This window comes from Lepisosteus oculatus, unplaced genomic scaffold (assembly GCF_040954835.1).
Source record: "Lepisosteus oculatus isolate fLepOcu1 unplaced genomic scaffold, fLepOcu1.hap2 HAP2_SCAFFOLD_121, whole genome shotgun sequence".
NCBI lineage: Eukaryota > Metazoa > Chordata > Actinopteri > Semionotiformes > Lepisosteidae > Lepisosteus > Lepisosteus oculatus.
This window is the reverse complement of record NW_027167671.1, coordinates 110,831-117,195: the sequence shown is the minus strand read 5'-3', so window position 1 is coordinate 117,195 and position 6,365 is coordinate 110,831.

The following is a 6,365-nucleotide window of genomic DNA, read 5'->3' as shown; positions in this document are numbered from 1 at the left end:
AATTAAAAACTACTTTATTTTTGTCAATGTATGTTATTCATAATCAGTGAATGAATTAGTCATTACTGAATTGTGTGAAAGATGAAAAATGAAAGTACTGTGGCAGGCCTGTTCTGGTACACCCTTAATTAAATGCAGGTGGGCTGGAGCTTGAGGCTCCCAGTGATGTTGCTTGACTGATTGATGGATGTATTGTATTCTGTATGCTTCATGCACATGATCACCCAGCCCGTCTGTCTATCCTGGTGCCAACTTCCACCTTTACCAACTCTCCCACCTTTGTGTCTGTTAGACTTCCAAGGGGAAGAAGAGACTTAATGGTGAAGAATGAAACATCACAGTGAAGACATCAGAAAGAGACAGAACTTGCGTTATTTGTGTTTAAACTATTCTCTGCTGTTTCTTGGTGGTTTCAAGTGCTTAATAAAGTCGTTATTTTGAAATCATAATTGACCTTGCTTCTCCATTCTTTATGTATTGCCTGTGGCTCATATGCCTTAGAATGTTGGCTCAGTACTTGTTCAAGCACATCACGGAAACTAAATGCAAGTACAGCAATACCACTGCATTTATTTCTCCACTCTTTCTGTACTGTATGTATTGTAATGCTGTAGTTATTTCTAGACCTAATTTCTGCCTCTTAAGACAGTGTATGAAGTTAACTAGATGTTCTGTTATTTTTAAGTTAAAAAATTAAGAACATAAGGTCTCCCAATGTGAAGAGCTCATTTTGTAGATTGCACCTAAATGATACAAGGATCTAATCCAAATATTTGTTGCAGGCTATCAGCTTCAGCAACGCTGAAGTACTGTAGCTTGTTCTTTACTTCATGGTTTTAGATGCACTTCCTTTATCGTTTCTACTTTTACTCCCAAGTTTGATTTACTGTTTATTATGAAGATGTCTATGGAGTTAATATAGTCCTGATTCCAATTTATCTTGATCATGTCCTCAGCTCTGACAGGGACAGAAGAAAATCTTTTTGTATAGCAACTGCTAATCATGTAAGAGCTCTCAATGTGCCTGGTGTTTCATACATATACTGTAGCACTGCACACACACAGCCTACTTCATCTCCTCAAGCCCTGCCAACATACTGTTGCCCATTAATAACTCACCAAAATCAAAACGATCCTCAAAATCAATAAAACAATACAATGATCCCCAAGGCCAGTCTTACTATCCTCTAAACTTTTACCAAAGGACTCCTAAAAACATTCAAGAAAGCGAATGTTAGAAACAATGTTTTTACCACATCAGCAGCAGCAGAAGAGCCTTTTCTTGATGCAAGGCAGTTTAAAAAGACAGAGCAGAACCAAGTATACAGTAATACAATTTTTTTTTCCCTGATGCTGGAGAATCCTGTATTACGAATAAAAAGGTAAGTTTATTTTCGTTTTGTACAGTTATGAAGGTGGGATGTTAGAAAGGAATAGTGTCAAGTCTGTAATAAATCCCTCTTCACAGGCCATTAGAGAGTTTTTGTTACCAGTGAGGTTTTGCATGTAACTCTGGTACCAGTCCCTATTATCATTAGTGACATCTTAACCAATGGTGCAGCCAACTCACATGTGGGGATTCTGGAAACTCTGCGGGGCACACAGCCAGGGGGTCTGGCAGCAGGTGGGGACACCACTATCAGCCTGTCCTCCTCAGGCTCACCAGGCCCATTAGAATAGGTCAGTCGTTGTCCCGCTACACTCACATCTGAGGTCACCCCTACAAAACAAGGTCAAAATTTCTCAACACCCTTCAGAACTGTCACCCTTTTCACCAATCTCACAACACCAAAGCCCACAGTAGCAGACGCACTGACACACACAGCTCAACACAAGGAGGGCAAATGCAAAAACAGACTGAGAAGAATAATCGGCAAGGTCTTTATCCTCTTTATCTCTATAACTCTAACTGAGTCCCAGCAGACAGGAAGTTTCAATCTCTACTGTGCTGTACTGTTCAAACCTAGAGCTACTAGGTTACTTTCAGTTTTGCCTAGTTTCACGGATGGTTTCTCAGCACACACTCATACACACAAGCAAACTCATTCAAACAAATGACAGGCCAGCAGCTCCAGCTGTCAGCACCTTGGTTGGGGCTGTCCTCCACTCTGGAAGCAGCCATCAGCCTTCTGGTGGGGACTCCAGCCAAGCGAGGTCTTGCTACTAAAGGAGGGGAGTTATTGGACCTGCAGACAAGACACAAATGGAGACACAGTGGAGAAAAGTGAAAAAATAATAAACACTGCTCTGTCATCTTTACAGAGTTCGAGCAGTGTTGTCAACTCTGTTCACTCCCTTGCCAAGTTCACAATCCTGCTTTGAAGCACATAAAACCACAAAAGATGCCAGCTTGAACAACAACCTATCTTTATCAACACTCTCCACTCCAGCCCCCACAAAAAAACAGAAAAGATGTTCATAAAAGTAGGAGGCTACCTGTGTGGCAGTAAGCAAAAACAAAGTTACAAGTTTGGAAAACAAGCTTCAGTGCACTGTTTATGAAAGCCACAACCGTCTTGAGCTGTAAGGGCAGCATTTTAATTGCTCTGAATGTGTACATTTCTGAGGGCCGTGTGTCATGGACAGACCTGGGTTGGGCATTCGGCGGCACAGGTTTGATTCCATTGGAGAAATAGCGAGAACGCACAAGCGTGGCTTTAGTTAGCACAGGGCAATTCTCACGGGCTTCACCTGAAGGACAAAGTAGGAAAGGCATTCCTAAAAAATTATAAAAGCAACTAGATCACATTTATTTTCTAACCACTTTATTTAATTTAGTGTTGCAGATAGCACACCAGGAAGTGAGACACCAAGACAGCAATGCTCATCACTGTACCACCATGCTGCCCATCAGATCTACACACTTATCTAGGATCCCCAGTGCAAGAGCAATCTACATATAGTTATTCCTAATAACTGTATATCCCAATGCAGACTTGATCAGTTATTTGGAACTAAACTATGGAAGAACCCAGGAAAATTCTACTGAAGTTTCTACAGATTTTAACTCAGTAAAAACTCATCCCCAGTACTGGAATACCACCGTGCCAGCTGAGCTCTTGATTAAGCTAATTCAAAAGTAGTTGGATACCATCAATGCTCAGTTTTTGAGTTTCACACCTGCCTTCTTTCAAGTAATGGACTGAATGAAGTGATTGGACCTTTTGAGATTAAATTCACATTGCAGTCTACAGTATGATACAATGATTGAAATCACCTGGTTTAAGTCTTTGACAAAGTGGCATCACCAAATACTAATTAACATCATACCATCATTTTGTCTCCTGTTAAGAGATGCTAAGAGACAAATAAGACAACTACCACTTAATAAGAAAACTGAGGGCAGAGTAGGTGGAATTTTATTTGTCAGGTTTTTTGTTGCATAACATGTCCATAGCAGAGTCTTTGAAACCAAAGTCTAAAAGTAGAAACAGGTTGAAGAGGTCAAATCACCAAATAAAAAGAATAATTCAGCCTCAATAATTTAGAGATCAGACAGAAGGAAAAGTAAAAGACACTCCAGAAGCAGGGTTTGCCATGAGAGGGTTTGGGACAGGGGAGAAGAAAGAGAAGTAGAAGAGGACAGATGCATTGAAAAGCCAGGAATCAACACAATAGGTGACCACACAAACACCAATAATGGAATCAGTGCACTTTGGCAAAGCAGGTTAATCCCATCAAAGCTCTGTTAATATAGTCCTGATTCCAATTTATCTTGATCATGTCCTCAGCTCTGACAGGGACAGCAGAATTTTTTTTTTTATAGCAACTGCTAATCGTGCAGGAGCTCTCAATGTGCCTGGTGTTTCATACATATACTGTAGCACTGCACACGCACAGCCCACTTCATCTCCTCAAGCCCTGCCAACATACTGCATGTTACTGACACAGACTACTCCCTACCAGGAGCACATGTCTTTTTCCTCACACAAGGAGGGAAATGTACTTCACTTTCCTTTACCACACCATGGTCAGAAATGTTTGGAATGATTTTGGTGGAGTAATTGTGAACCTAAATTACTCTTTTTTCTCTGGGTTCAGAATTAGCTAAAGAATTCAAAACAGACTGTACACACAGTGATAACTACAGATCTCAACTCATCACTCATCTTGAAATTAAAAGTCTAGGAAGCATAAATCAGGTACTTACCAAAGCATTTGGCACGTTTTGCATTTTCCTGACTTATATTCATTGTTCTAGTGAACTGCAGGTCTTTCTCAGAGGAGCCACTCGGTTGGGGAGACCAGGGATCTCTGTCCATCTGAGAGGCAGGAACAATGAAGTTCTCAGTGCTTGTTAATGCTTAATGTTTGATTTCCAGAAAACTGGCATAGTTTGTGTAGCAAATGCACGTTTTGTTAATTTCCATATCTTATCTTTTCCATGTACTGTAATTGAACCTTAATAATATCCTTACATATTTTATTTGGAAAGACTGCAAGAGACATTTAAATCTGTAGATCATTTTTAGTAAACATGTTGACAGTTAGCTGATATAGTGATCATTTCTATTTAATTTAAGTACAGGTCTTGGGCTCATCAATCCCACTTTCTTTTCTTTGGAGAACATGAACCTAAGGACTGCATGCAGAACAGAAGAAGCTTATGCAATATCCTTTTCTTCCACAGAGTCCAAACAGTAAACTCCTCTTTATTTCAATAAAATGTCAAAATTCGGACAGAGAGATCACTGGTTCCAGTCTACTTACTTAACACAGTTTTCATTACAAACTATTCTGATTTACTTCATTATAAATGACGAGTACTGAAACTGGCACTCAATCAAAACTCCTCAAAGTGTTGTGATGTGTTATCAGTACTCAACTCAAGCATTACAACGGTAACATCGCATATTGACAGATGTAATGGAATGTATAAATCAAACATGAAAAATATGGGATTACAAACAATCAGACCTGTATGGACTGTCCTAAATCTCTTCTTAATGATTTTATAAACCAAAATGCAGCAAACTCTAAGGAGGCAGTTCTATTCTATAATTTACAACTGGAGACACAGTAATAGGGGGCTGTACTTACTGTTAACGTTGTCTATTTGCTGATTGGTAATTGTAGAGTTTATAGGCAGCATTTTTATAAAAGAGGAGTGTTAATTCAAGTCAACTCCTTGATGATTATAAAACAACATGAAGAACAAAGAGAAGCCACCCCTAACTGTATATAGATCCCATTTCTAGCTGCTACTTCAAGGAGCCCAGATTGGGCCTTAAGACACCTAACTAGGAATCCTGTTGAAAGCACCCACAGCTCTCCAAAGTAACAAGCAGCCCAGCCATTTTATTGCAGCATCAATACCACGGCATCTTTCAAGAATTAATTCTCTTTTAGTTTCAAGTTGCGGCTCTTTTGCTACAAAAAAATGGTTGACCCCATCTACACTCCTTGGTTTTTTATAAACTGGAATATCTCTCACTACTTTTGTTTTTGTTTGTTTTTTTCTTTTTTCATTTTTATGAATTCACCAATCCACTGAACTTTAAAAGTGTGAACATTTAATTACCTAATGTAATTGTAGAGGTATGGTGAATAAAAATGAATGCAGTATTATAAATGCGATTTTACTAGTGTTGTAAACCTTATGTATAGTCTCAATGCTGAAAGGAGTAAGCTACACACTTCATGTTGTACCCAAACATTCTGTTTGTAATTTTATTGTTCTAATTTGACTATTAAAGAATCAACATAAACACCCAGATGCCTATAGAACAATCCTGTCTGGCGATTGATATTGCCCATGTGATATGTATACCAAGGCATTAAAAATCTATCAAAAATAAGTATTGGAATCACTAGCATGATCAATTTGTATAGGATATAGGATATGTTTCTATTTCCTCCATGAACCGCTTTGGACTTGTCTAATACTGGCATCTTAATTTCAAGATTTTTGAGTATGTATTTGAGCTAGAAATGGTGGAAAAACAGTATATGTCGAAATATTTCAGAAATTCCAATAAAAACAAAAAGGCCTAATCGGTGTGATTAAATAATGACTATTTGAACGGAAGTGATGATAACTGTGAAGCTGCATTAACAGTATAATGTATATAGCATATAACTGAGAGAACATGTGGAACAAACTTTAGAAGACTCAAGGCCCTCCAGAAACTGTGTCTGACACTCCTGATTTAAAGAACTGTGCAAGTTACAAATTTAGTCTGTAGTTTTATTTTTTTTAAAGAGATTCTCAATTATTAATCTTTATTTTACATAGCAGTTTTCAGAAGACATTGTTTTCTTAGGAAAGTGCACATTCACAAGAGATAATTTCACCAAATAAATCAATATACAGAAGACAATATACAGAATACATCATAAGATCTACTGTATGTGACTGCCAGGGT